This window comes from Zingiber officinale, chromosome 4B (genome assembly GCF_018446385.1).
Source record: "Zingiber officinale cultivar Zhangliang chromosome 4B, Zo_v1.1, whole genome shotgun sequence".
Lineage (NCBI taxonomy): Eukaryota > Viridiplantae > Streptophyta > Magnoliopsida > Zingiberales > Zingiberaceae > Zingiber > Zingiber officinale.
In genome coordinates this window covers 56,740,444-56,764,728 of record NC_055993.1, presented here as the reverse complement: position 1 = coordinate 56,764,728, position 24,285 = coordinate 56,740,444, and the positions used below count along the sequence as shown (strand labels likewise).

The 24,285-nt window shown below is 39.1% G+C and overlaps 1 long non-coding RNA gene across 1 annotated transcript; it reads left to right on the top strand.

Moving 5' to 3' along the window:
* The first annotated feature begins 17,405 nt into the window (after nucleotides 1-17,405).
* On the top strand, nucleotides 17,406-17,806 carry LOC121977555. Its single transcript, XR_006110924.1, has 3 exons — nucleotides 17,406-17,505; nucleotides 17,598-17,669; nucleotides 17,743-17,806. It is a non-coding gene; the product is annotated as an uncharacterized LOC121977555 (long non-coding RNA).
* Nucleotides 17,807-24,285: the final 6,479 nt, after the last annotated feature.

Here is a 24,285-nt window from a genome sequence, read left to right as displayed (position 1 = left end):
TGTTGCCCTCTAGGCACTCAGCCAATAGCTAAAGGTTAGACAGTTGGCTAAGAATATTAAAATGTCAAGTTGACTCATGCTTGCACCTTAGGGCTCTGATACCTCACTAAAGGAAATTGGTTAATTTGAAATCCATTTAACTTAACTCATGCTTGGACATTAGGTTCTTAAATTATTCCTCCTCCTTTGCCTTTAATTTAAAATTCCTTATTCATCTAAATATTTTATGACTTCTATAGACATCTTTAAAATTTTCAAAACTTGCCTCTCGAAATTTTTTTCAAAACTTGCCTCTCGAAAATCAGTTGTTTTATTTATTTTTTTTGAAAATTTAACCGCAATTTGCACAAATTTTGGATAATTAAAAGAAGTTGATCAAAACTAAAAGAAATTTCAATTTAGCAATCTTTCGGTTCAAAGAAAAATCTTTTTAGCTAAATTACTAAACTTCTGCTTTAATTTCTTCTGCTTGTTTACTTCAAAGACAAGCTTGTACTTAGCAAATTTCACTTATAAGTTATTTTAAAATGTTGTTTTAAAAGTGTAATTTTTTTTGAAAACTTTATTTATTGGTTTTAAAAACTTAGTCCTTTCATCTTGTCTTTTCCCTACAAATTTTTTTGATATATGGCAAAGGGGGAGAGTAGGGACAAATTCAAATTAAGGTTAAGAAAAGGAGAGCTCTTATTAAGGAGGAGCCTTATGTTAGTGAGAGACCTAGCGCCGATCATTTGATGATTGTTGTATGGACTTAATGTATCATATTCCTATATATATTTATAAAGGTATTTCTTTATGGTTATTATACTTACTTGTATTGATGCCAAATAACTGAGTATAATAGCGTCCTTGAGTAGAAGGTTCTTATCTATATCAATCGATTGGTTGAATTGACAATAAGATGATATAGAGAACACTACTCTTAATCATTCATAGTCAAGTATTAACATTCAGGGACAATGTTAATGCGATGAGACTAACATGTAGGTCAACTCGATGACTTGATCTCACAAGTCATGGATATTAGATATCAAGTTGACACATGAGTATACATTGGAGAATGTATACTGAATGACCCGCCATGAGAAAGTATCATGGATCATTATATGAGTGTTATATGTTAGGATCTTCGGATGGCTAGAGAGGGGGGGGTGTGAATAGCCGACCCCAAATTTTCGTTTCTTCCTACAATTTAGGTTAGCGCAGCGGAAATAAAGAGTAGAAACGAAAGTGGAGAAGATCAAACCTCAAACACGATGATGTAACGAGGTTCGGAGATGATACTCCTGTAGGATCGAAAAGAATTTAGATATCTCCACAATGACATGATATTGTCCACTTTGGGCCTAAGCCCTCATGGTTTTGCTCTTGGGCTCTACCCAAAAGGCCTCATTCCAATGGAGATATCTTTTTCTCTTATAAACCCATGATCTTTCCCATGTGTTTCCAATATGGGACTATATTTGCAACCTTGCAACCCCAACAATCCCCCCCTCAAACAAAGGACCATAGGCTTCCCACGTCCGATCCTCGACCCACCAGGTCTTCCTGCCCCTCGGTCTACCCGACCTACTAGGACTTCCTGCCCCTCGGTCCACCCGACCTACTAGGACTTTCCTTGCCTAGCCGCAACTAGGACTTCCTGCCTGGTGTCTGGTCCTCTTGATCCGAACATAGGAGCCCCCACTTTCTTTGTTCGAGGTCAATATTGTACTCACATGGTTCAATCAGACCATAGCTCTTGTGCACAGTCGGTGGTTAAACCTTCTGGCAGTCCGGGCTCTGATACCACTTGTAGGATCGAAAAGAATTTAGATATCTCCACAATGACATGATATTGTCCACTTTGGGCCTAAGCCCTCATGGTTTTGCTCTTGGGCTCTACCCAAAAGGCCTCATTCCAATGGAGATATCTTTTTCTCTTATAAACCCATGATCTTTCCCATGTGTTTCCAATATGGGACTATATTTGCAACCTTGCAACCCCAACAACTCCTACTCCTCGGCGTGTCCGTAAGGTGGACGAAGCCTATCAATCCGTCGGTGGATGAGACCCCGGAAAACCGGCTAATAGAAACTCCTTCTGGGTGGAGAAACCTCGCCACAAACTTCTTGCAATAGCAAGATAGGAGTACAAAGATGCAACACAATACAAAGGCAGTAAGAATGTAAAAACACAGCTTGTCTTCTCGTCGACTGGATGAAGCAGCAACTTCATGAAACACCTACAACAGTAGGAACCAGCCGAAGGAAGCTTCCACGAAGCTTCAGGAAAATGAGAGCTCAGCAAAGCTCTGATTGCAGTAAGATCAGAAAGAAAAGAGAGGCCATTCTTCACTGTAGAGGCACTCGACCCCTTTATATCCCTGAACCTGCGAACCTGTGAAGAGGGCATAAGACACAGCAGAAATCTAGCCGTTGTGACTCAACGGCTAGAGCTGGACCGATCAGGCTCCACCCTGATCGGTCTAGACCTTCTCTGATCGGTTTGGGGACCGATCATGACCTATGATGATCGGTCCGCAGACCGATCAGCACGCTTCACAGAGAGTTGCCCAACTCTCTGATCGGTCTGTGGACCGATCAGGACTCAGGTGGATCGGTCCACAGACCGATCCCCCTCTTTCTTCTCCCGATCTTCTTCGCTTCTGTATGATTACTGATCGGTCACCAGACCGATCAGGTAATTCACAGAAACACACTGTTTGGTTACTGATTGGTCACCAGACCGATCAGTCAACCAGCGTATCACTGGATCGGTCACCAGACCGATCCAGGTTTAGAGCTCCCAGCCCTAAACCCTACCTGGTCTTGAGAACGAGCTACCGAGCCCTCTCTGACCTAGTCCGGAGAACGAGCTACCGAGCCCTCTCCGACTCCATCCGGTCCAGAGAACGAGCTACCGAGCCCTCTCTGACCACAGTTCGGAGAACGAGCTCCCAAACCCTCTCCAACTTCCCATGCCAAGTTTCTATACTTGGACTTTTCCCGTGCCAATCTCCCTGCTTGGACTTTTCTGTGCCAAGTCTCCATACTTGGACTTTTCTCGTGCCAAGCTCCCTGCTTGGACTTTTCACCAGATGTCTGGTCAACCTTGACCTATCTGGATTTCCCTTGCCTGGCTTCACTCACCAGAACTTTCCAACTGCCTGGCTTCACTCACCAGGACTTTCCCTTGCCTGGCTTCACTCACCAGAACTTTCCAACTGCCTGGCTTCACTCACCAGGACTTTCCCTTGCCTGACTTCACTCACCAGGACTTTCACCTGGCTTCACTCACCAGGATTTTCTGAATCAGGTCGACTCACCTCGGGACAACCAGGTCAACCTTGACCAAAGATTGCACCCACAAACTCTCAAGTTTGTATTCTGTCAAACATCAGAATACAACTTTTCTACTCTCGTCAAACATCAGAATAGAACTTTTCTATTCTCGTCAAACATCAAAATACAACTCGAGTCAGGTCAACTCGAGTCAGGTCAACCAGGTCAACCTTGACCTAAGGTTGCACCAACATTATATACTTTCTCATGTGACTATTAGTATGACTATCAGTCCTTGGACCTGAAGTCACCATGATTCTTACATAAGGAGTTGCATACATTGGATTCGTCAAACGTCACCCGTAAATGGGTGGACTATAAAGGCGATTACTGAGTATGTAACAAATTATGCGAAGGGATGTAAGTGATGTAGATGACATCTATCCCTCCTATATGACGGGAGTGGCATCATGATTCTTGATAGAGTGAGACCACTAAGTGCATGGCCATGCCCAAATAAGTCAATATGAGATATTGAGCTCATTTGATTAGAGTGATTCTACTTGGAGTTCAAGACATAGATTGCTTAGAGGATGACACGGTCTATGCCTCAATTGATCAATTTAGATGTCAATGATAGAAGGACATTGTCACATATTGTGAGAGCCACAATTAGTAGTCACAATGGTGATGTTGGATCTCAACATTCTTGTAACTTGGGTAATAATGATGTGTTGCTAGATACCGCTCATTGCTTATATTTCTAAATGGGTTTAGGAGCATTGCCAATGTTACAAGAACTTATAGGGTCACACACAAAGGGCAGTTAGATGGAGATTAGGTTCATATGATGGACCAAGAGGATTAGGTTCATGTGATGAACCAAATTGGATTAAGAGTAAACCAAATTAGACTAATTGAGTTGAACTCAATTTGATTCATGTGTCGAATGAGTCTAATTTAGACTATGATTGATTGAGTCAAATTTAAACTAATGAATTGAGATTCATTAAATTAAATTGATTTGAATCAGAGGGTAGATTTGATCAACAATGGGAGATAAGAGGTCAAGTTTGACTTGACTTGAGAGTGAAGATAAAGGGTTAAGTTTGACATGACCAAATGCCACTTCATTGTGACTTGGCATGGGTCGGCCAATGATGATGTTCCACATCATCAAGGCTACATCATTGTATGCCACCTCATGAGGAAGACCAAGAGCCATGACTCTTGGTATTACATGAAGGTATTAAATCCTCTATTAAGTGGCCGGCCACACACATGAAGAGTGTTGTGTGCTCATTCAAGGTATCTTCTTCTTCCCCTCTTCTTTTTCTCTCCTTCTCCTCCATTGCCGAGACCTCTAAGAGTGCTAGCAAACTCTAAGTGGCTTTCTCCACCTTTTGTCCGTGTGGATACGTGTAGAGGAGTGTACACTTGACACTCTACGAGATCGTGCAACCATTTGGACGAGCGGGATAAGTGAAGGGCATCGCTACAAGGGTAATACTTCTTTTTCATGTAGATCTAAGGTAGATCTAGTGTAGACAAACATGTACATGAATATTTTTATTTATCTTCGCAGGGATTTGTGGCTACCTTCAAGGTTTCCGCAATACAAAAAAAATGGTTTTTGCGGCTCGAAAGTCTAACAGTGGTATCAGAGCCACGTGCGAAGCTTGTACATGTTTGTATTCGTTATTATGAAAAGGTTTCAGATATGTAAGTTTCTGTAATTTTTTTGCTTTTATGGATTTTGTGAGTATTTTTCTTGTAGAGGCGAAGCAACAAGTGCTTGGACACTTGTAGGCTTCAAATATCGAGAAAAACCTTCCGAAACGGCAAGGTCTCTCCCAAACAAAATTATTTTTTTTGGGACAGCGACTTAAGGCGCTATTAGATCAGTTTGGGACACTCGTGATATTCATTTCGTGAGAAGGGGCACTCGTGTAATGTACAAAATGAAGCGGTGGAAGGTCTACTCAAGAAGGAGTTACGAAGAGGGTGCTATCAACACATGGCGGTCAAAAGGAGGTGCTTGAAGAAGCCGTTAGCCCTAGGTTGACCGCCCGATCTTTTCATTGGCTTGAGAAGATCTTAGTAGGGCCATGACCTCATCACAAATTAATTAATCAATATATATGTATATATATATATACATATATATATCATTGCTTGTGTGTATGTGATGCATGCTAATGTAGGGTAATTAGTGCCTTAATGCGTATATGATACACATTCATGATTAGATTAGATCTTAATCAAGTCAACTCGAAATGCCTACCAAGTTTTGATACACATCACTACCTCGATCATTTGTTGTTGTTGAATTTGCCAAAGCAGAGCAATGCATAATATCTTGGTAGGGTGCGGAGGGACAATCTTGGTCCCACCTATCAAAGCTTGGGTGAGAGAAAACTCAATTAGATTGAGTATAGCTAGTTAACTCAATTGGATCGGGTAAAACTATAGGCATTTTCTAACGGTTGGGAAGATAGGCTAAAGATCAAATTTATCTTGATCCTATAAACAAGAGTTGCATAAAGATGTAATTGATAATTAGTTATCTACCAATCATACTAAGTCTTGGGCGATTTAGCCAAAGCTAACTCAAGGCGTAGTATGATGTGGATATTGTCCCGCGAGAATTATAGCTAATTGGTATGAATCTAGTAGTGTGGTTTGACCATATCCATGACTTGATTCTACAAAAGTCCTATAATTCAGTGGGAGCATCATTTAGTTAAAGGCCTAATTAAATGATAAGTGGAATATGATATTTACTTTATGCTTTATTTATGTTGTAGATTGCCATGTCGACGAACACGAACATTTTCTCCCTGCATTCTGTCCTTGACAAGGACAAGCTCAATGGAGCTAAATTCCTGGACTGGTACAGGAATCTGAGAATCGTTCTCACACAAGAAAGAAAACTGTACGTCCTGGAGTAGCTCATTCCGGAGGCACCTCCTACCACTGCCACGCGAGCCGACCGAGATGCTTATAAGACACATCATGATGATGCATTAGATGTGTCATGCCTCATGCTCGCAACTATGAACTCTGAGCTTCAGAAGCAACACGAGTTGATGACTACTTATGATATGGTTGAACATCTTCATCAACTATATCAAGGACAAGCAAGGCACGAGAGATTTGAGATATCTAAGGCACTGTTTCAGTGCAAGATGCAATATGGGACTCCCGTAGGTTCATATTGTTGGATCGAGATGCGCTAGAGGGGGGGGGGGGGTGAATAGCGCTCGTGGCTATTTTGTTTGATTCGTAAAACACTCGAGTAAAAATGTCACGCCCTAGGTAGTCCCTGTCCGAATAAATTTCGGCAGCATCTCCCCTGTACGGCGGACAATATGAAGCTCAGTATACATATATCTCTATACCTCGGCCACACACGGCCGGAATAATACAATACAATTAAGAAACAAACCACGCAGTTTATATCAACATTCCACACAGATATAATATATGATCAATCCACGCAATTTAATAAGGAAAGACGATATAAAACCTCGAAGATATATGTAAACAGCCTACTCCACTACAACGAAGAAAACAAATCCACGAAGTAATGAAAATACAACCGCAGCGGAAAACAAAAGTAGCAAACCCGAATGTTCAATGTAAAGTCCACAATATAAACCCACAATACAAGTATATAAGATGCAAAAGCAAAATATAATCCGACAAGGAAAATCCTCGCGATAATGGGGCTAGCGACTGGAATCTCTCCTGACGGCCTCAACCTGAAAAATAGTAACAACGGGGTGAGTTCAAAGAACTCATCAGGTAATCCAATAGATATGTACAGCAACATATAACTACCAGTAATATCCTAAGGTACAGTCTCCTAAACCATAGGACCTACAGTACAGTCTCCTAACAATATAACAGGTATGCATAGCTGAATAAACTGTAATGAGTAACCAGAAGCATGTAATACAGTTTACAGCAAGAATAATAAGAAATGCATAACTGAAATAAACTGTACTCACCTGCGAGGCTTGGGCGAATGACTGTGGACATACACAGATAAAGATAGTCAGAACAAATACGCATGTATCCTGTATGCATGTCAATCATATGCAGTCACCCAAGTGCATCATCCAATATGCAACAATCACAATAAATGCAATCTGTGCATATGATGCAATATGACATGGTCACCCCTGACGCCAGTCAGTATCTCACACACAATGGTGAGACCGCGTGGGTAGGGTTGTGACACCGTGCACTCTGCCGTCACTACCCCTGAAGAGTGACCGAGTGGACGGGATGCTGTCGGAGTACACCTATCCTCCTACCTCAAACATATTGAGGGAGCGCAATGCTCTCAACTCCCGGTATGCGATGACGGGGAGGGATCCCTGTCTGAGCACCCCAGCGGTGCACCACCGAGCAACCTACCATACACACCCTGAGTGCTGTGCCACCACCCATGCAGTGGACACGTTGTGTGCATGCCCTCATGTAGCCGGCCGACGAGCTCAACAATAATGGAGTCGTCAATCGCCCAGCATGCAATCATGCGATATGGTGCATGCAGCTACAGAATGTCATACCTGAATATATCCTCCTTCATATGCGTAGGTGCCAAAAAGGTAAACGCATATATATAACAGAGATATAAACAACATGAATCCAACAATATATAACAAGTATCTCCAGCAACTAATCATGGGTAGATAAGCACTATAAGTAACCATAACCACGAACACATATACACATGGCAAGAGATAAAAGTAAACCAGACTAATGTAAAGCATCTAACAGTAGAAGCATGTGATAGGTATCAACTAAGCTAAGACCAGGGAAGAAATAAATCTACCATCTATCACTAGTAACTATATATAACCTATACATATCATAAGACAGTATCAAAAGATAAGTCAAAGGGTACCCGCCTGCAGATATCGAATAAACTATAACCGGGGAAGTGATAAATCTACCAATCACTAGTAAGTATATATAAACTGCACATATCATAAGACACTATCAAGAGATAAGTCAAAGGGTACCCGCCTCAAATAGAAGGTACAATCCAAATCCGAAGTCGAGACGCCTATCTCGAATCAGAGTCCTGTGTCAAACAATATATATATTTTATTTAGCTAAATCCAAATGAATAGCTAAATAAAATCTCCAAAACTAAATTAGGGCAAAACCCTAATCACCATTTAGATTAGAAATCTAAACTTAGATTAAATCCAATAGTTGACTAGGGTTAATTGTCTTAACCCTAATCATTCCATTAGTTTAATCTAAGCAACCAAATCTAATCACAATCAACCACTACTTACAACCTCTAGTAATCATGTAATCCAAATCATACCTAAATCTACACATAACCAACTAAATATAACCCTAATTCATATCATTAAAACAAGGTAACAATTGACCTCCAAAAACTTACCCAAATCCAAGGTGATCACCAGTAGATCACCACACAAGATGTTGCTGTCAGTTAGGGTAGTTGCTGTTGGAACCCAAGAAAGTTCACAGCACTCAACCTTGCTGAAATCTTGAGCACACCTCACTGATCAGAACCTATTGGCTGCTGGAATTCTTCTCCACTTCAACCGAGACCTCAATCACAGTGAAGAAGAGAAAGTCCAAGTACTGATCAAGGGATTTACAGCAAACAATTGAATCTGACATCAAGATCACAAAAAAGAAAAGAGAGTAAGAATCAACAATGCATTACCTCGATCGGTTGCCTCCAGAAAGTGTCACCTAATCCAATCCATAATGCAATGTATTGATTCTACTGACCCTCAACTAACCAGCGTCTGCCAAGACCTAGCTCCGGCAGAGGAATCCAAGATCCACTCAAACAATCCACGACCTGACCTAGGATCGCCGACGATCAAAGAGGAAAAGCAAGAATCGAGGATGAAACTCGAAGCTAGGGCACAAATCAAAGAACAGGAAAGAGGAAGGATCAGTCGCTTACCCGTGGAACCCTAATTTCCCCCTTCATGCCGGCGATCGGCGATGACACGGCTCAATCCAACGGCGCTGTCCGATCCGGCTAGAGAAGACACGGATCGCTCCGGAAATGACTCGTGGAGAAGGAATGAAGGGTCGATACGCTGGGGACAACACAGATTGGGCGCCTGTCGTGCCCTAGCCGCCTCGTCGTCGACACTCGGCCGCCGAATCCACCGAACAGATCTCCCCTCAGCCGAGATAGCACGGCTCCGCTGGTTTCCGTCGTGTTCCAGCAAGCTCCGGTGGCTTCCTCCTCGGGCGATGTCGACGATCGACGAAGGTCCCTCGGCTTGGCTTCGATTCGTTCGCGAGACAAAGAGAGGGAACAGAGGAAGGGAAGAAATGTCGGGGAAGAGGAGAAGCTCGGGTTCGGCAATAGGTTTAGGGAAAAAAGAAATAAAAGAAAAGGAATTATATAAATAACACATTTCCTCACTTAAATGGGTATCCCAAACAGGCATAACCTAAACCCAAAATTGATCCCCTCAAAACCCGTCGTACGAGCTCCGAAAAATTCCCAGAAAATCTCTAAAAATTCCAGAAAAATTTTATAAGGCTATTTCTCAAATAACCCTATTTATTTAAATTTTCCGAGATCTCACAAAAAACGCAGCGGAATAAAAACAAACAGCACAAAGACACAGATTGATTTTACTTCGTTCGGAGCCTAAGGCGACTCCTACTCGAAGGCCCGCGATCCTTGATCGCTTCCGGTGGGCAACAACTATAAGTTAAAGAGTATACAAAAGATGATTTACAAGTAATGCAGTAAGTAATCTTATACCGACAATGGAAAATACTAAATTGAAGCTTCGGGTTGTCGGTGTCGAGTTGCAGCACTTCAGGACGAGTTTGTTAGCAGCTAAATGCAGAAGGAAGACTTGAATCTTGTTATATTGAGCTACTGGTCGAACCCCCTTTATAAACAGTGTTCAAGGTGCCTTAAACAAGCTCCAAGGCGCCTTAAACGAGAATTTTATCCCGATCTGCTCGCTGGGATAATCCTTTGACTGTCGCGACCTGAAGGCGCCTTAAACCCTTTCAAGGCGCCTCTAAGTTGTCTAAGGTGCCTTCAATCCATCAAAGGCGCCTTAAGCCTGCTCTTCGCACCAGCTCAGGATTTTGAACTCGAGGCGCCTCCAAGTCCCATGGAGGTGTCTCGGACACTGTTCATCCGATGCAAATCTTCGTTATTTTGTACCTGCAAGACATGTTAGTCCCAAACAACATCCTGCAACACAAAGTTAGCACAAAATAACAGTATGGATAATAAAGAATGTTTAAGACAGTCTCCGGACTGTCCGGGTCTGACTTCGAATTTCCTACCGGAAACCCTAGGTCGACCCGACGCCTACTGCTCCCTCTACGGGGAACGCGTCCTCACCTACTCCACTCAGGAGATTTACCTACTGCCAGTACGATCCTCCAGATCGACTGGCCTTTTGCTCAGCACTCGACGCTTCCGGACTTTCTGCTGGAAATCCGCTTCCCGGCCAGTCCAGTCTTTCACCTGGTTCGCGACACCAGGGCTTTCCACCTAGGGTTACCACCCCCTAGGACTTTTGCTTGAAGCCATCGACCTGCCAAGACTTTCCCATAGGGTTACCACCTCCTATGACCTAGGGTTACCGCCCCCTAGGGGTTATCCCTTTGCCTAACCGCAACTAGGGCTTTCCTGAAATCCTCAAGTAGACTTGTTAGAATACAAACCACCTTAACTTTGAATTCTTTGTCATTATCAAAACACGAGTTCGATCATCGGATGCTTCCCGCACCAACAATCTCCCCCTTTTTTATTATGGAAACTCAAATTCAAGGTTAAGTGAACAAACGAATAGATAACCATTTAGCACAGGCAAATTTGCTAAACTATATGCTCCCCCTTGACTATTGCTCCCCCTTAACTGATGTTCCCCTTTTATTATTGAATTTTGCTACTCTCCCCCTTTGCCATATATAAAAAATAATAGACTTTTGAATAACTTAGATACTTAACATTCATTCTTATTTATAGTTAAGTGAAAAGATGTATCTTTTTGATAGGTTTTAACGGCTAGGCGAAAAAGTAATCTTTGAGGGTAATAAAAAGAACTCTGTTAGAGTTCAAAGTTAGCTAGGTTCAGCAAGGATTTGATCATTTAGATTGTAACTTAGCTTAGATCTTTAGAAGTAGTAAACTTAAGTTTGAACAATATTTGGTTTAGGTTATTCATTAAAATTCAGTTGGTCCTTAAGTCCAAGCATGAGTTATAATCAGTAGATTTATTTACTAGGTATCAGAGCCCTAAAGATTAAAACATGCTTAAGCAGAAAATTGAGTGTCCTTTTACCAACTGTCTAACCTTTAGCTACTTGCTGACTGCCTATAGGGCAACAACTTTCACATGGTTAGTCAAGTCAAGTTGATTTGGTCCAGTTAGATTTGACGAGAGTTGGAAGACTCAACTTGATTAATGTATATTGCGTATTTAACGCCTAGACTCATATCGATGCACAGATATAAGCATTCTTGAGTCCAGGCTGTACCCTATGCATCTCACGCCGTTCTATGTCTTTCAAACACAATCAAGGTAAACCTAGGTGTTTGTGAGATGCTCTGGCTTAATTCTAGGGGAACATTATTTCTAGGGGAAAGCTTAGGCTAATTCCAGAATTTTGAAAAATCTAGGAAATTGGGAATTTTGAAAATGATTTTTCCTAGAATTTGAAGAACAAGATAACAAAATGAGACACTTACTCTACCCAACACATTCCAATTTACCTTCTAAGTGCACTGAACTCGAGTTCAGGTAAAGGTTTTGTAAAGATGTCAGCTAGGTTTGATTTGGACTCAACGTGGTTGAGTGCAATTTCACCTTTAGCTACATGATCCCTTATAAAGTGGTGTTTTACCTCTATGTGTTTAGTCCTGGAGTGGTGAATAGGATTTTTGGTGAGATTAATGGAGCTGATATTATCAATAAAGATTTGTGTATTTTTATATTCTAGTTGGTAGTCTTTTAACGTATGCATCATCCACAACAGTTGAGATGCACATTTTCCTAGAGCTATGTATTCAGCTTCTGTGGTGGATAGAGCAACACAATGTTGCTTTTTGCTTGACCAACTTACTAGGCACTGACCTAGAATCTGGCAGCTACCACTTGTACTTTTTCTGTCTAAGTTGCACCCAATATAGTCTGAATCAGAATAGCCATAAAGGTCAAAGGTGCAAGTTCTTGGATACCAAAGTCCTACATTTAGAGCTCCTTTAATATACCTAAGTATTCTTTTAACGTATGATAGGTGTGACTCTTTTGCACAGGATTGGTATCTTGTGCACATACCTACTGCAAACAATATGTCGGGTCAACTTGCAGTTAGGTAAAGTAGGCTACCTATGGCACTCCTATAGTATTTTGGGTCAACTGATTTTCCTTCAGGGTTAGAGTCAATGTTTATGTTGGTTGCCATTGGAGTATTTATAATTTTTGAATTTTCCATACAAAATTTTTTAATTAACTCCTTAGTATATTTGGTTTGATAAATGTAGATTCGATCTTTAGTTTGTTTAATTTGTAAGCCTAAGAAGAAATTAAGTTCCCCAACCATACTCATTTCAAATTCACTTTCCATTAATTTGACAAATTCTTTTAAGAATTTTGAATTAGTTGAGCCAAAGATTATGTCGTCAACATAGATTTGGGCTATAAAGATGTCTTTTTCTATAGTTTTCACGAACAAAGTCGGATCAATTTGTCCTTGGTTAAAGTCTTTGGATATTAAGTAATTAGATAATCTTTCATACCATGCTCTAGGGGCTTGTTTTAGTCCATATAATGCCTTTTTTAATTTAAATACATGGTTAGGGTAGTCTATGTCTTCAAACCCTGGAGGTTGGCTTACGTAGACCCCTTCCTTGATAAAACCATTTAAAAAGGCTGACTTAACGTCCATTTAGTACAATTTGAACCTTTTATTTGCTGCATAGGCTAATAACATCCTAATGGACTCGAGTCTAGCTACCGGAGCATAGGTTTCATCATAGTCTAAGCCTTCGACTTGACTAAACCCTTTGGCTACTAACTTAGCTTTGTTTCTTATTATATCACCGTGATCATCCAACTTGTTCCTAAAGACCCATTTGGTGTCTATTATTGATTTATCTATGGGTTTAGGTACAAGGTCCCAGACTTTGTTTCTCTCAAATTGTGCTAATTCTTCCTGCATTGCAATGATCCAGTCTGGATCAGGCAGGGCTTCTTCTATAGTCTTAGGTTCAATTTTAGAAATAAGGGCAATTTGACTAAGGTTTCTATAGGATGATCTAGTTCTGACTCCTAGGTTTGGCTCACCCAAAATTTGGTCAGGTGGGTGAGAGGTACTTACTCTAGTTGGTCTTATCTGTGGGTCAGAAACTGGTTCTTCTGACTCATTAAGATTAGGTTGGATTTCATCATCGTCTATAACTCTTGGATTAATGTCAATATTTTCATTTATATAAGGTAAGTTGTTTTCTTCATCAAATATTACATTAGTTGTTTCTTCAACTTTCAAGGTATTTTGATTATATACTCTAAAGGCCCTACTGGTAGAGGAGTATCCTAAGAATATTCCTTGGTTAGACTTGGGTGTAAATTTTCCTAAGTAATCTTTAGTATTTAAAATATGAACCTTACACCCAAATACTTTTAGATAGTTTAGATTGGGAATTTTATGATAGTAGAGTTCATATGGTGTTTTATTGTGAAATTTGTTAATTAAAATTCTATTTTGAATATAATTTGCAGTATTTATAGCTTCATCCCAAAATTGATGATTTAAGTGATATTCGTTTAACATAGTCCTAGCGGCTTCTTGTAATGTTCTATTTTTACGTTCCACTAGACCATTTTGTTGGGGGGTTCTAGGACATGAAAATTCATGTTGGTATCCATTTATTTTACAAAATTGGGTAAACCTATGATTTTCAAATTCCCCTCCGTGATCACTTCTTATTCTTTTAATTTTAGTATCTTTTTCATTTTCCGTTAAGTTGCAAAAATTACTAAATATTTCATAGGTTTCATCTTTTGTTTTTAGAAATTTTACCCAAGTGTACCTAGAGTAGTCATCAATTATTACTAAGCAATATTGGTTCTTGCTTAGTGATTTGGCTCCATGTGAATCAAATAGATCAAGGTGAAGGAGCTCAAGTATGGTGTTGGATCTTTCTAGGTTGGTTGACTTGTGGGTTGACTTGGTTTGTTTTCCTTTTTGACATGCATCACAGACTGAGTTTTCAATAAATTTTAATTTGGGCAAACCTCTAACTAGACCATTTTGACTCATTTTGAAATGAGTGTGACCCAGCCTTCTGTGCCACAGTTGGGTTTCCTCTTGTTGTGTCAGGAGACACTTTATTGAGGATATTGATAAGTCAATTGTGAGGATGTTATTTTTTCTAAGTCCTTTAAGTTTAATTTCCGGGTTTTCAATATTTTTAACTAGACATCCAGATTTATCAAAATTGACTAGGTATCCGCTGTCACACAATTGACTTATACTTAGTAAATTAAAGTTAAAATTTACAACCAATAAAACATTTCGAATAATGAAATCGGAACTAAGTTCAATATTACCTTTTCCGATTACTTTAAGTTTACCGTCGTTGCCGAATGCAACTGATCCTAGACTCTTGTACTTGAGCTTGGTAAACTTCAACTTATCTCCAGTCATATGTCTGGAGCATCCACTATCCAACATCCATTGATCCAATTCCTACACATGAAGTAGTTGAATTGGTTTCTTTTTAATGGATTTAAAGATAACGTGATTGAAGTAGACTCCTTAGATTTTCTATTTTTATTCTATTGTATTCAAGGTAATTTAGCAAACACTTTAAACCAATGGTTATTAACGTTTAGAAATTTAAGTTTTTAAAATAATTTTGAAAGTTAAAATAATTGGTGAAAATAATTTTGAAAGTTAAAATTTTTAAGATAACTTTTTGAAATTTAGTTTTTAAAATAATTTTAAAATTTAGTTTTTAAAACAATTTTGAAATTTAAGTTTTTAAAACAATTTTGAAATTTAAGTTTTTTTTAAACAATTTTGAAATTTAAGTTTTTTAAAACAATTTTGAAATTTAAGTTTTTAAAGCAATTTTGAAATTTAAGTTTTTAAAATAATTTTGAAATTTAAGTTTTTAAAACAATTTTGAAATTTATGTTTTTAAAACAATTTTGAAATTTTAGTTTTTTAAAACAATTTTGAAATTTAAGTTTTTAAAACAATTTTGAAATTTAAGTTTTTAAAATAATTTTGAAATTTAAGTTTTTAAAATAATTTTGAAATTTAAGATTTTTAAAACAATTTTGAAATTTAAGTTTTTAAAATAATTTTGAAATTTAAGTTTTTAAAATAATTTTGAAATTTAGTTTTTAAAATAATTTTGAAATTTAGTTTTTAAAATAATTTTGAAAAATAATTTTGAAATTTAGTTTTTAAAATAATTTTGAAATTTAGTTTTTAAAACAATTTTGAAATTTAAGTTTTTAAAACAATTTTTGAAATTTAAGTTTTTAAAGCAATTTTGAAATTTAAGTTTTTAAAACAATTTTGAAATTTAAGTTTTTAAAACAATTTTGAAATTTAAGATTTTAAAATAATTTTGAAATTTAAGTTTTTAAAGCAATTTTGAAATTTAAGTTTTTAAAATAATTTTGAAATTTAAGTTTTTAAAACAATTTTGAAATTTAAGTTTTTAAAATAATTTTGAAATTTAAGTTTTTAAAGCAATTTTGAAATTTAAGTTTTTAAAACAATTTTGAAATTTAAGTTTTTAAAACAATTTTGAAATTTAAGTTTTTTAAAACAATTTTGAAATTTAAGTTTTTAAAACACTTTTGAAATTTAAGTTTTTAAAATAATTTTGAAATTTAAGTTTTTAAAACAATTTTGAAATTTAAGTTTTTAAAACAATTTTGAAATTTAAGTTTTTAAAACAATTTTAAAATTTAAGTTTTTAAAATAATTTTAAAATTTAAGTTTTTAAAATAATTTTAAAATTTAAGTTTTTAAAATAATTTTGAAATTTAGTTTTTAAAACAATTTTGAAATTTAAGTTTTTAAAATAATTTTGAAATTTAAGTTTTTTTAAAACAATTTTGAAATTTAAGTTTTTAAAACAATTTTGAAATTTAAGTTTTTAAAACAATTTTGAAATTTAAGTTTTTTAAAACAATTTTGAAATTTAAGTTTTTAAAATAATTTTGAAATTTAAGTTTTTAAAATAATTTTTGAATTTAAGTTTTTAAAATAATTTTGAAATTTAAGTTTTTAAAATAATATTGAAAGTTAAAATAATTGTTGAAAATAATTTTGAAAGTTAAATTTTTAAGATAACCTTTCTTTTTTAAATAAATGTTAATTAATTTAATTTTAATTTCTTAGTCATCTCACCCGATCTAGATTGTCAATCAGGGAATCCTATAATTGTTGTGAGATGAATTATTGTTGAATTTAAGGGTCTGGTTTAACTTTGTGTTAGATTCAGATTTTACCTTTGGGTTCAACAAGTAAGCATTCTTTGGATAAACTTCTGGGCTATGGTGAGTCACTCGGAGCTCATTAAAGTAACTATGCCTTCGAGGTTTTCCAAATAGTCCTACCCATTGAACTTAATACTAATCCTTGGTCTAACTAGTTAGGATCCATTTAAGGGTAGCTTCGGTCAGTTCCACTTGGCCAAATGCACCAGGTTGAAGCCATATCTTCCTAGACATGCGATGCCCAAGTTTCCCTAACGTACTATCATCCAAAAACTTCACCGGTACTGTGGTTCAAGTTAAACTCAGCCTTTTTTAAACTAGCCTTAATTACCCTGCCGGGTGATCTACTCTTGTTTTACCCATTTCGGGTAAATTAGGTTCAGTTACCTTGTCAAGCTAGGGAATGGCTGGAACTAGGTATTTCGGCAATCAGAGGCCCGGCTCGTGCGTGAGGTAAAGCAAGATCCAAGCTAGAGGTTGGTTTCCCCCTTCTTGACTGAGAGTATCTGTGCAAAGGCGATCTAGGGCACGGTAGAATAGGGGTCTTGGATGCCCATTCTCAACGAGCACTCGGCGTCCATGACTCGGAGAGGGAAGATTGATTTGGGTTATTTGTTTTGGAGGACAGTATCTTCCACCTTGCTCCAGCTACGGACTCTAGCAGTGGTTGCTTCAGTTTTGGCTCTTTGATGGCTCTTGGCACTATTGACACCAATCTATGGTAAGTTGTTAATTAAAGATTGTGGATTAAGGATTAAGGTTTTACTTCTATTGGAAAGTATTGTTAATGGTTATTACGTATGTTTGGTTTAGAGCACATGGAAGCATGTAGATGGTTTGGAGGATTAATCAGAGATCAGATTTAGTTGGAGTGATCCTAGTTGGGTTAGGGATTTTATTTAGCTACTTAATCATATGAATTTAGCTAAATAAAATATGTAAATATTGATTTATGCAGGACTTGGATATGGGATGATCATCACGACGTGGGATTTATTCTGGACACGGTCGACAAATTAAGGCGGGTATTTCTTCCTTTACCTCTATGTAGATTTTCTTGTACTTAGTGCATGGTTGTTATTCGATGGATTAGACTGCTTTACCTTATATCATATCTGTTTGTTGACTTCCTGCTAGAGACTTATGCTTGATCTTTGAGGTGTTCCATTTAATTCATATACAGTCTCAACTCTTGATATCTACTCTATGGTGATTACACGTGTAGAGTATGTCCTGTAGGGATTGTTGGGTGGCTGGTATTATCATGCTGATTGGGTATATGATGTGGACTGTACATAGGTGGGTATGTGTAGAGGAGTCATCTGGTTGACCGTGCATTTACATGTGGTGTGTATATCCGTATTTGTTATGTACTTTTGGAGGAGTGTGTTGATTGCACGTCTGTGGTTTATACACGTGTCCGATGTGTTTTTATTGGAGGATACATGTTGATTGTATATGTGGGGTTGTCCATGTATGTCTGATATGTTCATTGGGGATTATTGGTTGATTATGCATGTGTAGTTGTATACATATGTTTGGTGGGATATGTGGAGGTATCATGACGATTATACTCATGTTGGAGGTATTTATGAGGTTTGGGGTTGTTGCATGGATGATGATTATATATATATATCATGTTCATCATTCATTGCATCTGATGACCATTGTCTCTCTTGTGGTGAGAGAGTCATCAGTTGGTTTGGTTTAGCACCGCCCACTTGGCCACTCATGGGTAGTGGTAGTTGGAGCAGTTGCTGCTAGTCCTGTCGTGCCACCCGGTCACGAGGTTTAGTGAGATCCGGCGTTGTGAGCAGTCAGGGACCCTGATGCTACGTAGTTAGATAGCTACTAGCGGACTGTCCGCCTCGACCACTATATAGTGGGCTGGAGGGTAGTACAGTCGTCACAGACCCAAGCCTCTCGGCCATACAGGGGTCGTGGTGTCTGGAGAGGTGGTGGGGGTGACCATGGAGCATGCATACGCAGTTATTATGCTTGCATTTGATGCGCGGTGCATCTGCATTTGCATACATGCCTAGTAGATACTAGTTGCATGTGATTGTCGTTGTTGCACTTGATTGAGATATGATTGTTGCATTTGGTTGCCATGCTGCATACATGTCATTTATTTTACATGTATATGCAGTCGTACTTATATTGCACAGGTGTCACGGGTATATCTGTTGCAGATCCAGTGAGTTTACCGATCTTTGTACCTTGCGTCGATTTCAGATTGGGTATGTATTTACCATTATGTCAGCAGCGGTTTGTGCAGTTTGTAGGTTAGTTATGATTATGTCTGGTTATTACGTCATGTAGGTTCAGATGCATTGATTATGATAGTATGATCATGTTCTTTATTCCCTACTGAGACTGTATACTTGTGATCTCCATGTTTTATGTATAGACCATGCACTATCTTTTCTATTACCCGCTGAGTTACCTATACTCACCACCGCATGTATATATTTATGTTTTCAGGTAGATGGTTGGAGTGTCGCTCGGAGTATCCTGTCTGCCGGGTCCTACGTCACATCGGAAGATCGTGATTGTTTTCTTTTGTATATTCTTTTCTTATTTTGGCATTGTATTTGTGCATAGCCGTGTGGCTATCTTATGGTTTTGGTGTTGTATTTGTTGTATAAGCCTAGCCGGCTAGCAGTGTGTTGATTGTGTTGTAATGGGCTTTCCGTTTTCGTTTTTCCGCTGTGTTGGTTTTTAGTACAGCCGTGTGGGCTGTTTTATATATATAACTGCGTGGTTGTGATTGTTTCATTCCAGCCGTGTGGGCTGTTATTATAACTGCGTGGTTGTGTATATAAATATTCCAGCCGCATGTGGCTGATGTATTTTGCTTGTAGTGATGCTTCAGATTGTCACCGGTACAGGGGAGGTTCTGTCGGATTTTTGTCTGACAGGAACTCCTTTGGGGGCGTGACAATTTAGTGGTATCAGAGCAACCTTGCGACCGTGAGTGCGCCTGTGGCAGGAGAACCAGGGCACCACCTAGCGAGGGAGATTCTGGGATTTGTCTATGGTGTGATTCATGGTTACACAACGAGGACGTTGTGTCTTTAAGTGGGGGTGATTGTAATACCCCGGTTCTGAGATTATGGTTAAGTATGACTTAAAAGGTTAGATGGTACTATCCATATCACCAAGGTGCGCCTTCCTTTTCGGAAGCCCAAACTTAAGAACTCCAAAGTTAAGCGTGCTTGGCTTGGAGAAATCTGAGGATGGGTGACCTCCTGGGAAGTTTTCCAGGGTGCGTGCGAGTGAGGACAAAGCACGCTGAAAGGAACTCCGGTGGTCTGTGGAGCTAGTCATCAAACCGATGAGTAATTCTGGTGGCGTTCCCGGTTCGGTTTGGGTGGGGCCCGCCTAGGCCGGGGCGTTACAGCTTCGGTCAGTTCCACTTGGCCAAATGCACCAGGTTGAAGCCATATCTTCCTAGACATGCGATGCCCAAGTTTCCCTAACGTACTATCATCCAAAAACTTCACCGGTACTGTGGTTCAAGTTAAACTCAGCCTTTTTTAAACTAGCCTTAATTACCCTGCCGGGTGATCTACTCTTGTTTTACCCATTTCGGGTAAATTAGGTTCAGTTACCTTGTCAGGTAGTTCAGTTGGAGGTGCCAGCTAGTTTGGATCCACCATCTATTTTTGAATTTTCAATTTATATTTTGATTTGGAATTTTTTTAACTTGATTTTGAATTTTGAATTATAAATTTATTTTTGAGTTTTTAATTTTGAATTATAAATTTAATTTCGAATTTTTAATTTGATTTTGAATTTTGAATTATAAATTTCGAATTTTTAATTTGATTTTGAATTTTGAATTATAAATTTCAAAATTTTAATTTGATTTAATTTCGAATTCTTAATTTGATTTTGAATTTTGAATTTTGAATTTATAATTTAATTTTCTTTTAGCTTTCCCTGGATCATATCCTCGATATGGTCTATCGAGGTAGTGTATTTGATCCTTCGGAACCCAGTATTGGCCAGGCCCAACTTGATTGACCAGTTCGGACTTGGGGACCCATGCTTGGACTGATTTACTATTTGGTTTTATTAAGGATAAATAAGTTTTATATTTCCTTTTCGTTTTATACCCCAGCCCAGTTTTGTTGTAAACGACTCTTTGTGTCCCAAGAATTAGGTCAAGATTCTTGGAACCTAAAGAAAATCGTTCTAAGATATCTTTTAAATCCTTGACCTGATTTTTCAAACTTGAATTTTCTTCCTCAAGTTTTTGAACTTGATTTGAATCTTCAGTCTGAACTTGATCAGGTAAGGATTCAGAGTTAGTCACTTCTTTAAGCATAGAAATTTCCTTTAGAAGTGACTTAATCTTAAGGTTCGATTTAGCTAATTTGCGAAGTAAATAATTAACTAAATTATTAAGTCTAGGAATACTTACAGCGGAGTCTGGCCCTTCTGAAACGGATGCGGATCCGTGGCTTTGCTCGGACTCGGCTTCTGACTCGCTCTCGATGATCTGGTCCCGGGCCATCAGTGCGAGTAGACTTGTTTGATCAAGTTCATCGTCATCGTCCTCTGAAGAAGATTTGTCCCAGGTTGCTTTCAGGGCCTTCTTTCTTCTTTGCTTTTTGGCCTCCTTATGGTTGGGACAGTTGGCTTTGATATGCCCCTTCTGGTTGCACCCGTAACAAGTGACTTCGAACTTTACCTTTGAGTTCGGTTAGGCCTCCCTGGACTGAACTGCCTTCTTCAGATCTTTCTTGTTGAAGCCCTTCTTCTTCTTGTAGAGATTCTTCACAAGATTCACGAGTTCGCTGGTCAGTTCATCCTCTGAATCTTCTGAGTCGGGTTCGTCTTCTGATTCCGTTTCAATTTTCTGTCGTACTCTTGATTCCCGTGTTCGACTCGTACCTGCAACCAAATCAATACCCTTCTCGGATGGCTGTGCATGAGTTTGTTCATGAAGTTCAAATTCAGAAAATAACTCGTCTAACTTTAAAGAAGATAAGTCTTTGGAGACCTTGTAGGCATCTACCATTGATGCCCACAATGTACTCCTTGGGAACGAATTTAATGCGTACCTTATGACGTCCCGGTTTTCGACTCTCTGTCCAATTGCATGAAGAGAGTTAAGAATGTCCTGGATGCGTGCATGAAGCTGGCTCGCCGTCTCACCTTCCTGCATTTTTAAATTATACAATTTATTAAATAATAAATCTCTTTTACTTACTTTTGTGTCCGTGGTGCCCTCGTGGAGTTCGATCAGCTTTTCCCATAGTTCCTTTGCGGTTGAAAAGGGACCGACTCTGTTGAGCTCCTCCTTGGTAAGACCGCACTGGATGGTGCAGGTAGCTTTGGCGTCGGCTTCCACCTTTTTGATGAAGGCTGGCTCCCAGTTCTCACAGGATGTAGGCTTACCGTCTGTATCAGTTGGTAGTTAAAGTCCTGTCTTTACTATCATCCAGGTGTCTAACTGGATCTTCAGATATATCTCCATTCGCCCCTTCCAATATCCGAAGTCTTCTCCAGAAAATAGTGGGGGACGAACAGTGCTATATCCTTCTTGTTGAGTTATTTTTAGACCTAAATAAGCAAAAACAAAAAGATCTATTCCAAGACTGTGTCTTGGATTAGTAGTGCGGGAAGAAGTAGAAAAATAACGAGCTCAAGTGGTATTGACCAACTTTGAGCAACACTGATTAGAAAAGAATTAGAACTTTAGCTAATTAGCTAATTTCTAATTGACTCCGAAACAAAATACCACAAAAAAAACTTGTTTTGAATGGTGGTTGCACCAATTCAAAACAACCCCGCTCTGATACCAATTGTTAGATCGAGATGCGCTAGAGGGGGGGTGTATAGCGCTCGTGGCTATTTTGTTTGATTCGTAAAACACTCGAGTAAAAACGCAACGGAATAAAAACAAACAGCACAAAGACACAGATCGATTTTACTTCGTTCGGAGCCTAAGGCGACTCCTACTCGAAGGCCCGCGATCCTTGATCGCTTCTGGTGGGCAACAACTATAAGTTCGAGAGTATACAAAAGATGATTTACAAGTAATGCAGTAAGTAATCTTATACCGACAATGGAAAATACTAAATTGAAGCTTCGGGTTGTCAGTGTCGAGTTACAGCACTTCGGGATGAGTTCGTTAGCAGCTAAATGCAGAAGGAAGACTTGAATCTTGTTATATTGAGCTACTGGTCGAACCCCCTTTATAAACAGTGTTCAAGGCTCCTTAAACAAGCTCCAAGGCGCCTTAAACGAGAATTTTATCCCGATATGCTCGCTGGGATAATCCTTTGACTGCCGCGACCTGAAGGCGCCTTAAACCCTTTCAAGGCGCCTCCAAGCTGTCTAAGGCGCCTTCAATCCATCAAAGGTGCCTTAAGCCTGCTCTTCGCGCCAGCTCAGGATTTTGAACCCGAGGCGCCTCCAAGTCCCATGGAGGCGCCTCGGACACTGTTCATCCGATGCAAATCTTCGTTATTTTGTACCTGCAAGACATGTTAGTCCCAAAAAACATCCTGCAACACAAAGTTAGCACAAAATAACAGTATGGATAATAAAGAATGTTTAAGACAGTCTCCGGACTGTCCGGGTCTGACTTCGAATTTCCTACCGGAAACCCTAGGTCGACCCGACGCCTACTGCTCCCTCTACGGGGAACGCGTCCTCACCTACTCCACTCAGGAGATTTACCTGCTACCAGTACGATCCTCCAGATCGACAGGACTTTTGCTCAGCACTCAACGCTTCCGGACTTTCTGCTGGACATCCGCTTCCCGGCCAGTCCAGTCTTTCACCTGGTTCACGACACCAGGGCTTTCCATCTAGGGTTACCACCCCCTAGGACTTTTGCCTGAAGCCATCGACCTGCCAAGACTTTCCCATAGGGTTACCACCCCCTAGGGTTTATCTCTTTGCCTAACCGCAGCTAGGGCTTTCCTGAAATCCTCAAGTAGACTTGTTAGAATACAAACCACCTTAACTTTGAATTCTTTGCCATTATCAAAACACGAGTTCGATCGTCGGATGCTTCCCGCACCAACACATATGTCCTCAAGATGATTGGGTACATAGAGAACCTACAGAGGTTGGGATTCCCACTTGGCCAAGAACTGGCCACTGACTTGATCTTGCAATCCTTGCCAGAAAGTTATAGTCATTTTGTCATAAATTATAACATGAACGAAATTGATAAGTCACTGCCTGAGCTGCTAAGCATGTTGTGAACTTACATAGAGAACCTACAGAGGTTGGGATTCCCACTTGGCCAAGAACTGGCCACTGACTTGATCTTGCAATCCTTGCCAGAAAGTTATAGTCATTTTGTCATAAATTATAACATGAATGAAATTGATAAGTCACTGCCTGAGCTGCTAAGCATGTTGTGAACTGCTGAGCTCAAACTTAAGAAGGTAAAGCCCAACTCCATTTTGATGGTGCAAAATCATAAAGGCAAGGGCAAGCCTAAAAGTAAGGGAAAGTCCCAAGCCAAGGGCAA